The sequence below is a fragment of the Melozone crissalis genome, unplaced genomic scaffold (assembly GCF_028551555.1).
Source record: "Melozone crissalis strain CALT ecotype California unplaced genomic scaffold, PUWL_Pcris_2 ptg000077l_1, whole genome shotgun sequence".
NCBI classification, from domain to species: Eukaryota; Metazoa; Chordata; class Aves; order Passeriformes; family Passerellidae; genus Melozone; species Melozone crissalis.
In genome coordinates, this window is record NW_026535854.1 from 2,325,519 (window position 1) to 2,337,469 (window position 11,951).

Sequence of the window (11,951 nt, forward strand, 5' to 3'; positions counted from 1 at the left end):
ATGAGCCCCATTTCGTGTCAGTACAAAGCTCTCCAGGGACTAATTAACGCAGATAATTGGGGCCATGATTGCACAAACCTCTCCCAGAGTCTGTATCCAAAGGGAAACACCAAGTACCTTAAAAGAACTGAAGTACCTTGAAGCATTCATGAGCCCCACTGAGTCTTGTTACTGAGAAAGCCTCTGCAGGGACTAATTAGAACACATAATTGGAGGCCATGACTGCACATAGCTCTCAGAGACTCCAAGGCTAAAGCAAAACCCAAAGTCCTTTGAAAAACGTGCAGTCCCTGGGAGCATTCAGGAGCCCCCAGGGCCATTCCTGAGCCAGGCTCTCCAGGGACTCCTGCCAGCAGATCCTTGAGGCCCCTGGGATGTGGGCTAGGGGGGGATGCTGAGGGCAGGACAAGGGGCTGACAGTGCCCAGCCTGGCTGGGGCTGTGCCAGAAGGCCCCAGGGCCTCTGGACAAGGTGTCTCCTCCCAGCCCTTGGTAGCACAGACCCTGCTGTGCCCCAGGGCACCAAGACTTGGCTTCTCTTTGTCCCCACCTGTCATCACTGCCTGCAGTTCTCTGCTCTGCCTGGGGCCTGGGGAGACTTTCTCCATTGTGTCCCTCAGTGGGACCCATTAAAAGTGCAAGAAACTTTGGAGTTGGATTCTGCCTTGGAGTTCTGGAGAAGTTTCTTCAGCTCCCTCTCAGGGACTGATGTTCAGGGCTCAGCGTAAAAGGGATGAAATTCAGGTTTGATCTAGAAAATACTTCTTCCCTGTCAGGGTGATGAAGTCCTGGCACAGGTTGCTCAGAGAAGCAGAGTAAATAAAGTCTCAGAATTCTTCTTTTCTGTCCCATTCCTATTCCATAAGTTCAGGTTTGGTTTTCAGAGTGCCACCTTCTCAGCTGGTTGCCATTTTTGTCCTGCTTTCTCTCCTGTCCTCCTTTGTCTGCTCCTTTTCCCTTTCTAGGGTCTGTCTTTACCTTCCACAGCTCCCAGCCAAAGACCCTCCCCTGATTTTTTTTTTTTCCTTCCCCATCCAGGTGCTCAAACAGCCCTGGATGAAGTTCTGGAGGCTGGCAGTGAAATGTCTTTGTAAGATCTTGCTGCACTTGTGTCTTGGCCCCTTCAGAATTTGGTCTTGAAGGGCAGGAGCATCTTTTCCTTGCTGGCAGCTGGAATTGCAGCCCATGGCAGTGTGTGCCAGAGATGTCAGAGGGCAATTGCTGAGGCTGCCAGGGCGCTGCTCCTGCCGTGCCTGCCAGGGGAGCTGTGCAGGGCAGGGTCAGGCTCCAGCAGCTGGCTGGGCTCCCCGAGCAGACAGCAAAGGCAGCTTTGCTGCACATTCTGCAGAGGGAAGAAGGGCAGGGAGTCCCTGACAGAATGATGGAATGCTTGTGCCTGGAAGGAACCTGCCCATGGTTCCATCCAGGCTTAAGGTGCCATGAGGGAGAGGTGCCTCTGCCCCAGTGAAGGCACCAATGAGACCATGGGAGAACAAAACCAGATTGTTTTGTTCATGGATTTTACTGAACAAGACATGGGAGCTCATGAGATCGAAGTACGAAAGAGGTCTTGGAGAGAGAGAGCTCAGGAGATGATCAGTTGGAAGTGGATACTTTTTAAGGTCCTTTCCTGCATTCTGGGATTATAGAAGACATGTAGATGTGCATTTTGATTTAATATTCTTCTTATTATAATTTCTTCTTCTTTCTTTCTCTTCTTCTTCTTCCCCTTCTTCTTCTTAATTGCTACTACTATTCTTTTCTCTTCTTTAAACTATTCTTCTTATGCTCCTTCTAAGTAATCTTATTCTCTTGCTATGCTTATTTACTATGTCATTCTTGTTTTTTTAATATTCTTATTTTAATTACTAGTTTTTATCTTCCTCTTCATCTTCGTATTCGTATTCTCATTCTTCTTATTCTTACTAAATTTACTACTACTATTTCTTATTCTTCACCCACTTATTCCTATTCTTTTTTTTTTAATTTTTTTTAAAACATTATTCGTGTAAGTTTTTTAAAGTTTTTTTTACTGCTACTATTTCTTAAACTCAACTTTAATTTGTTTTGGAGGACTGGTATGAGTCAAAGTCCTGCAGTCACATCCATGGAGCAACAGCTCCCACCTGTGCCCATTCCTCAGGGATACAATCCCAAAGGACCAGCACGGAATCCTTTCAAGATGAGAGGAAATGGCCTTTGATGGCACCAGGGGAAGTTTGGATTCAATATCAGAAGGAATTTTTCTCTGACAGAGAGGTGAGGCATTGGAAGAAGCTGCCCAGGGAGGCGGTGGAGTCACTGTCTCTGAGGCGTTGAGGAGTTGTGCAGATGTGGCACTTGGGGATGTAGTTTTTCAGTGATGCTGGTGCTGCCAGGGTGCCGGTGGCTCTGGATGAACGTCAGGGTCTCTTCCCACCTCGACGACTCTGGGATTCCCTGCTGAGTGCTCTGGCACCAATTGTGTCCCACGTGTGCTGTTTAGGGCTGGCCCAGCAGTGACTGTGGGTGCTGGGGAGATGCTCCAGGCTGGCCGGGGCAGCTGAGGCTTCAGGGCCATGTCCAGGCCAAGGCCGCCCGTGTGGCTCCCTGGGGCCCCACGCAGGGAGCAGCCACCATCGGCCGGCCCGGGCTGCCGATGGGCGCTGCTCCTGCAGCTGCCGCGCCACGCAGGGCCAGCAGAGCAGCGCCCGCAGTGACCGCAGTACCCACAGTGCCCGCCTGAGGCGGCCGGGCTGTTTGCTCAGGGCAGCCACTGCTGCCTGCGGGCCTGCGCTCCCAGCTGGCCAGCTGAGGCGCTGCCAGGGCTCTGCGGGGCAGGCTACCAGAAGACTGACGAGAACCACAGGAGGAACTGATGCAGGCGCTGAAGCCACTCAGGGTTGTAAAGCCATGACGCAGCTTTATGCAAACCTGAGTATGCTAATGAAGCGTTGTACTTGTGACTTTTAAAATGTAACGGAGGGCTAAAGGAGATCGTGTGGGTGACAGCATGGAATCTCATGGAACCAAGTGTTAATTGTTACAGGACCCAGGAGACCATGGTGACACCGTGGTGGAATCTCATGGAACAAAATGTGAATTGTTACAGGACCCAGGAGACCATGGTGGCACCATGGTGGAATCTCATGGAACCAAGTGTGAATTGTTACAGGACTCAGGAGACCATGGTGACACCATGGTGGAATCTCATGGAACCAAGTGTGAATTGTTACAGGACCCAGGAGACCATGGTGACACCGTGGTGGAATCTCATGGAACCAAGTGCCCAGAGTTTCACAGCTCAGCCTCATGGAGTGCTGGAGACCATTGTGTCCCAATGGGAACTCATGGAACAAAGGCTCCTCCCAAACAGGGCCTCATGAAATGCAAGAGATCATCTTGATGGAATGGAAACTCATGGTCCCAAGACTCCACCATTTTACAACGTGGCCTCATGGAATCCAAGAGACCATTGTGATGGACTGGAAACTCATGGATTCAAGGGTCCACTCTTTTGCTGTGTGGCCTCATGGAATGCTGGAGACCATTGTGACACCATGGAAACAAAAGGCACAAAGGCTCCACTGTGACCCAGCAGGGCCTCATGGAACCAAGGACACCGCTGTGATGCAATGGAATCTCATGGAACCAAGGTCCAGTTGTGACAAAGCTGGGCCTCATGGAACCAAGGACAGCGCCGTGATGCAATGGAATCTCTGGGATCCAAGGATCAATTGTCAGCACATCAGATTCTCATGATACCAAGCAGAACAATGTGAAACAGTGGAATCTCATGGGAGCAAGGCTCTGCTTTGATCAAGTGGGGCCTCATGGGACACAGATGTCACTGGGACACTGTCAGGCCTAGTAGGAACAAGATACCACTGTGGCAGACCAAGGCCTCATGGGACCTGGGAGAGCACTGTGACACAATGGAACCTGATGGAACCAAGGGCCCATTGTGACACCGCAGGGTCTCATGGAACCCCTGTGCCACTGGGACACTGCCAAGGCTCGTGCAAGCAAGGTTCCACTGTGACAAAGGCAGGCCTCATGGCACTCAGAAGACCATTGTGGGACATTGGAATCCCATGGAACCAAGGCCCCATTGTGACAAAGCACGGCCTCATGGAAGCCCGGTGCCACAGGGACATATCCAGCCTTGGCGGAAGCAAGTGTCCATTGTGACACAGCACAGCCTCAAATCACAGAAGAGCAGAGGGATGCCATGGAATCTTGGGGAACCAAGTGTCAATTCTAAACATAGCGAGGACTCATGGAACCCAGGAGACCATTGTGACGCCGCCCTTTGTCACAATGGGGCCGTGCTTCTGTGAGGATCCATGGGCCCACAATGTTCTCCTGGGTTCCAGGAGGCCCCACTGTGTCACAATGGCCCCTTGCTCCCACGAGCCACAGCACAGTCCCCGTTGCCCCTGGGTTCTGTGAGGCCATGCTGCGTCAAAACTGACACTTGCTTCCATGAAATTCCATTGTGTCACAGTGGTTCCCATGTTTCCATGAGATTCCATTGTGTCACAGTGGTCCCCATGTTTCCATGAGGTTCTGCTGTGTCACCATGGACACTGGGTTCCACAAGAGCTGGCATTGTCCCGGTGGCACCTGCATCCTGTGGGCCCCACTTTGCCAAAGAAGAGCCTTGGCTCCATGAGATTCCAGGCTGTCCCAGTGCTCTGCTGAGTTCCATGAGGCTGTGCTGTGTCACAATGGACACTGAGTTCTACCTGCGCTGGCAATATCCAAGTGGCACCTGGCTTCCATCAGGCCCCGTTGTGTTTGCAGGTGACACTTGGTTCCCCAAGATGTCATTGTTACGCTGCTCTCCTGCGTGCCCTGAGGCCTTGCTGTGCAATAATGGAGCCTTGTTCCTACCAGACCTGGCAATGTCCCAGTGGCACCTATGTCCCATGAGGCCCCACTTGGTCAAAGCAGAGCCTTGGCTTGACAACTGAGCCTTGTTTCCTTGAGATTCGATTGGTGAAAAACATGTTCACTCTCCTGTTAAAATGTACAAAGTTTAATAAAGGACAATGGGAGACCAGGACATTGGAGCAAAGGTTATTATGGCCGGGTGCATTTCAAGGATCCCCCTGAAATACCTTTCCACTTACATTAGCATGTTGCATATTCATAGACCCTCATGCATATCCATAAACTACTTTACATATTCCAGGAACAATTTTGCATGGCCCCTCCTTGGGTCTGCCTTTTCAGAGCATGTGTGTTTTTTGGCTGTGGTTTTGGCTCCTTCTCTTTATCACCTCCAGTTTTTGGGCCTTGGTCCACTCTGCCTTCAGACAGTGAGTGCTGATAGTTGGCAGATCTATCCAGGTGTCCTCATCCTGTGTGCATTGGATGTTATCCCATTCAAACAGGCAGTTTAACACAAGCAGCTATTCCACTGAGCTTCATTAACAACAGAAATAAAAACTGTATCTTTAGAACAAAGTTACTTTAGCATCCCACATATAAAATCCATTTTAATATTTGCAAAACCCCAATATTATGATATTTATCTATAACAGCGTGAAGGAGCCCTGGCTCTGGCCCTGGCCCTGGGGGACACGGGGACACTGCCGGGGGGTCCTTGTCCCCCTGTGCCACCCCCAGGGCCCCGTCCCTCCGTCCCCGTGTCAGGCTCTGGGGTCGATCTCGTGGAACATCCTCTGGGGGAGGCTGCGGGGCCGGGGGACCCGGGGGGACTCAGGGGGACAGGGGACCCCGCTGTGCACGAGCAGGGTTGGACTGCTCTGGGGGGAGCTGTGACGGGTGCTGGGGCAGAGTGACCTCCCCAGTGACCTCACACAGGCTCCTGTGATGTCACACAGCCACTGTGATGTCACAGATCCCCCATGATGTCACACTGCCCTTGTGATGTCACACTGCCCCTGTGATGTCACAGATCCCCCATGATGTCACACTGCCCTTGTGATGTCACACTGCCCCTGTGATGTCACACAGCTGCTCTGTGATGTCACACTGCCATCTGAAATGTCACACAGCCCTTGTTATGTCACACAGCCCCTGAGGTGTCACACAGCCCCCTGTGATGTCACACAGTCCCTGTGATGTCACACTGCCCCTGTGATGTTGCAATGCCCCTATGGTGTCACACAGACCCCTATGGTGTCACACAGCCCCTGTGATGTCACAAAGCCATCTCTGATGTCGCACTGCCCATGTGATGTCACAATGCCCCTATGGTGTCACACAGACCCCTCTGGTGTCACACAGCCCCTGTGATGTCACACATCTCCTCTGATGTCACATATCCCCCCTGTGATGTCACACAGTGCCAGTGATGTCACAACGCTGCCTGTGATGTCACACTGCCCCTGTGATGTCACACAACCACTCTGTAATGTCACGCAGCCTCCATATGATGTCATTCAGCTGCTGTGTGGTGTCACAGTCACCCTATGATGTCACAGCCTTCTCTGTGACATCACACAGCTGCTCTGTGATATCATACTCTGTTACAATCCACATTGTGATGTCACAGAACCTCCCTCTATGATGTCACAGCTTGCTCTGTGATGTCACACCCCTCTCAGTGCTGTCATACAGCCCACTCTGGCCTGTCATACAGCCCCTTGCTGACATCACAGCTGCTCTGTGCCTCTATGACACAGCCCCAGAGATGCTGCTGTGACACAGCCCCCTCAGGGCCATCCCACCGCCCCTGCCAGTGCTGAGTCCTGTGAGCTCTGTCTGTGCCCTGCTGGTGTCCCTGAGGGGCCCCGGCAGTGCCCCAGCCCTGCTGGGCTGTGCACAGGAGCTGCTCCTGGCCAGAGTTGTCTCTCTGCAGCACTGCCCTTGCCAGGAGCTGCTTCTGGGCCAGGAGCCCAGCCCAGCTCAGCAGCGCAGACAGAGCACAGGGACTTCAATGACTCTCTGGGGCTTTGTGCTCTTTGCATCAGATTCTGTCCCCCAGAATGTGCTCAGAGAACTTCTCAAGAGCTCAAACTGAGATATAAATACTGAAGTTTCTTGTACTTTAAAGAGATCCCTGTGAGGCACAGGACTGAGGAAGTGTCCCCAGGTTCCAGTTAGAGCAGAACCCTGGAAGCAGTGATGACAGGCAGGGACAAGCAAGGCAAAAGTGTCTCTGGTGCTGAGAACACCTGGATATGTTTGAGGAATGCAAAGGGCCAAGGCCTGAGCCCCAGCCCCTGGCCAGGCAGATCCTTTCCCTCCCTCCTTGCTCAGGGCTCTTGCCGGGATGGGCACTGGCATGTGGGGATGTGCGGTGCCAAGGGCAGGAGCATGGGGCGGCCCCTGCCAGGCTGCTGAGCAGGGACGAGGAGGCAATGAGGCCCCAGGCCTGCAAGGGTCACTTGTCTCCTGCTCCTGCCTCAGGCCCAGGCCCAGCAGCCATGGCCAAAGTGCTGCCCAAGTTGGCTCTGGCAGGGCTGCCTTGCAGCTGCTGCCCATCCCTGTGCCCTGTGCAGCCCAGGCTGTCCCACGATGTCCCTGCCCTGCGCCTCTGTCCCTGCAGGCTGTCGGCATCCCCCGGCTGCCCCACCTGGCTGGGCCCTTCCTTTGCTGACAGCTCTGCGTCCTGCCTGCCTCTGCCTGCCCACACAAAGCCTTGAGCCACTCCAGGATCCTTCTGGGGTACGTGCTGCACCACAGCCCTGCCCTGGCAGGGAAATTCTTTTCTCCTGGTGCCAGTCTGGGCCACCCCAGCTGCCATTGGTGCCATTGTTTTCTTCTCATGCTTATATCCTCTCTAAAGAAAAGCTCCAGAATCTCTGAAAGCAACCTTCAATCCTTCCCAGGCTACTCCTTTTCTATCCTCAGTCTCCAGACCACTGAGTCCAGAGCCTTCAGCCTCTACCTGCTGGTAACAAACCCCATCTTGGGAGATTTTTGGTTCCTCTCCTATGTCTGTGAAAATTGAAAAACAGTGGCCAAATTTATTTTCTCCTGAATCTTGCAATGACAGAACAAGGGTCAATATCTCTAAACTGAATGAGGGTGGATTTACATTTGTTAGAAGGAGGAAACATGTTATAATGATGAGAGTGGCAAAAACTGTATCTGTTTTTCCAGAGAAGTGGATTCCTTATCCCAGGAATTGTCCAAGAGCAGGACCTTTCTGCAACCTGACCCAGTGAAACCCTCTCATCCCCAAGGATTGAGTTTCTGTAGTGTGGGTTCTCTGATGTGCTGGGTGCCCTCACAACATTTCTGGCCAGAATTCTGCTGAGGGCAGCCAGGCTGCTGCAGGGGCAGTGGCCTCACAGCCATCACCAAGGCAGCCCTGTCCCCTGGGCCTGGCTCTCCCCTTTCCTCTGCCCCTGCCTTGTCTCTGCTGGCATGAAGAGTTTTGTCATTAATATCCTCTCCTCAAGGTGCTGGGGCCAATGGCTTCCCAGTCAGGCTCCTGGGGCAGAAGTGGCTTTTCAGAGCCCAGCCAGGAATGAGCCCTGAGGCAGCAGCTCTGCAGTGGTGGCCACCAGGCCGGGCTGCCAAGGGAGGATTCTGGCCATGGCCTGCAAGCAGCTGCTGCTGCCAAGGTGCCTTTGGTGCCTCAGGCTCTCCCTGGCACAGCTCCCAGCACGGCACTCTGCCCTTGTGCCTGAGGCCTTGCCTGTGCTGGGGCTGGCCTGGGGCTTTTCCTGCAGTGGGACCTGCCCTGCTCATGGCACAGGAAAGCCAGTTCCTGCTGGAGCAGGAGGCTCTGCCTGCAACGGCCTCCAACAACTCCAGCAAGGCCCTGTTGACTTCAAAATTGCTGCCTAGAGCACGATATTCTAATAATTGTTATAGCTCCTGAACTGTGGAGTAAATGACTGTGGTTAAGATCTTTCTGTCTGATCAAGATCAGAATCAATCAGAGCTGTATTTGTATAAATTTATCTGGTATTCCATCATTAATCCTGTGGGACAAATTGGCATGAAGTTCAATTCCACCTGTCCAATCTTTACACCTTTGACAAATTCTGGGGCTGGGATTGGATCCAGATGCTCCCAGTCTCCTCTCTTAGAAGGAATTTTAGAAGTCGAGGGGCCCTGCAGGGGTTTGAGGATCCAAGGTGGCTGTTGAGTTTCATTTCTCCACCGCATGTTTCAGCAGGAGTTTCTCCAATAAAGAAAAAAAACTTTTGTCTGAAGCTCCCACTGTGCCCATGACAGAAACCCCTTTGAGTGTCTGGGACATCCCAGCTCTTGGGCAGCCTGGGGACTCCTGGGATGTCACTGTGGAGCCCCCTTGAGTGCCTGTGACAGATTGGTGCCTTTGCGGCCCAAGGTCCCCTGGGTTGTCACCATGGAATGGCTGTGACTGCCTCGGCCCACAGGGCTCTTTACCATCCCCAGAAAGCCCTGGGAGGTCTCCATGGAGCCCCTGTCTCTGCCTGTGACATTCCAGCTCTGGAACAGCCTGGAGACTCTTGGAAAGTCCCCATGGAACCCCTCTGAGGGCCTGTGACAAATCTGACCCTTAGCAGGCAACCATCAGGGGCCCCTGTTGCTATGGTCACTTTCCATGGCAACCATCACCAGCCCCCTGTTGCTGTGGTCAGTTTCCATGGTAATGTTTTGCGGAGAAAAGAAGAAACCTCACAACTTTATAAAAGTTGTAAAGCCCGGTATGCCTTTATTACGACGCTCGCCGGAAGCAAGCCTCCCCAAAAGGCATGCATACCCCTGAAGACCTCAGGTCTCCTTTTATCCCCCTTCCAAATGCCTATGCATACAGTTTCACAATAGGTTCATACATATTCATTCCGCGTGACATTTATCCCCAGTTCTTCTTTATCAAAGGAATTCCTAGGTCGGGGGCAAATTGACCTTGTGGTCATTTCTGTTTTTCTTTTCTGTCATTTCTGTTTTTCTTTCTCTGTCGTCTTGCTGTCTCCAGCATCCGACTTTTCCTTCAGCTTTGGCCTCACAGACTTTTCACCTCTCCTAGACACTTCACCTAATTCAGAATGGATCTCTACTCTGTCTCATTCCCCCCTTTCCTAGGAAACAAGTAAATTCTTTTACTTAATGAAAACTCTCACGACAATAAGTGTCTTTTAATGCTTCACCATGTACGTTTGACGAAGTGGTTAGTACAGCTATTCGTTGTAGCATTCTCCTGTCCCAAATTAACAATATAATAGATAGTCCTAAGCTTATCCCAACTAATATTAGTAAAACTACAATGGGGTGGCACAATTTATTAAAGATTCCATTCGCAGTTGGTGACCACCCAAAGATCACATCCCACCAGTGATGATCCATATTTTGTTTTATTCTTTGTAGAACTCTGGTTATCACCTTTGTATCATGTTGGACAGTAATTAAGGTTTTCTTTCTGCTTTCTTGGATTTCTTTCAAGCCTTCCAATAGGTCTTGGTGCTTAATTAATTGTTTCACTAATGTAAGGTTCATCTCAGTAGGGGTAGGTGGTAGTCTGATACAGTGTGTAATTGGCTTTAATCAGCTGGTGGGCTGTTACTGGTACCAAATACGAAAAATCACACCCAATAATCTTAACAAAATTACAAATACAGAGATTAGAATGGTTTCTACTAGACAGAATAACATCATTGCTATCAATTTGTACAGCAGCACAAGCAGTTCTCAAGCCTACACCCTTTTCCAGTATATACGAGAACAGTTTTCTGGTCAGTAGTGACTGGATGAATTTCAAAGTGGCAAATACTCTGTTCAGTGTCCAAACACACATCTTGGGTATTACAGTATTGCTTTCACAAATGAATCCCATCTGTTCTCTAGTAATGCAGGATTTTAAGTTTACTGTCTGCCACTTTCCATTCATCTTTCGTGCCCACACTCTATGTTCTGAAGGATAGAGTATTGTTTTTTCATGGTTTAATCCTAGGGCAATGATGGGATGGATAACATAAACAGTGGCGTTACATATGGTAAGCCACAAAGGCAGTGGCCACATTAGAAACAGGATCATAGGTGAAATTCACCATAGTTCACCAGGATTGAAACTTCCTTTCAATATCAATTGCATTATCCCACACAATTTCTTGAATTTCAGCTGGAAAATTACCTTCACCCCTTTCCCATATGATCAGAGCGCCTGTTGCTTGCATCCGTAACTGTGTTGTATACAACTGAAAGCTAAGACACATTATCTTGAACTGTACTAAGTGCTTCTACTATCAGCTTGTGGTCTTGGTCCCCGGCCTTTTCATACTTCCTTACTTTGGCAGTACTTTTGAAATCTGTCACTGGCTAGTTCCTAATGCCAATAGAGATTACTATAAAGGCTGCTTCAATTTTGTGAGGCTACCTGCTGCAGTGGCCAGTTTATTCATCAGTATTTCTGAATCAATTCCATTTAAAACTCCTAATCTTGTCCCTAATATGCCAGTTAGATGTTTGTTATGGGGAACAGGAACTGCTTTCTGTCCATGACCATCCCTCCCTGCCAGAGGGATGTACTGGGCTCACACTGCAAATTCAGACACACTTCACAAGTGTATCTGACAGAGGTTTAGGTCATACTTGAAGAAGATGTTTGTTCTGAAATGTAGAGACCTCAGGGAATCTCCTTCCCCCTCCAAAGCACCTGATTTCCTAGATGTGTGGCAAGCAGGAATGTCTCTCCTGGTCTACAAAACCTCACCCACCTTGCCCCTAGCTTCAGGCCCCAGCCTCAAGTAAATAATGAAGGGGAAATCTGAGAGAAGAGCCTAAATTCATTGCAGTGCCTCAGAAGAAACTGGGATCAGGTTTTCTGCTGCTTGAAACACTCAGCACAAAAGTGATGCTCAAAATCCTACCGCCTGCTGCCGAGCTCTGAGGGGGGTCTCTTTCTCTACCTCTTTTAAGCAGAATCCAACCGCCTCAGACTGGGACAATCACTGATCCAAATCTCAGTAGGAAAAGGGATAGCTATAAATAAAGAAAATCACCTTCCTTGCTTAGGTTAATAATGCTGCAGTTCAGCACCCTTTACCAGCCATTGCCTGAGTG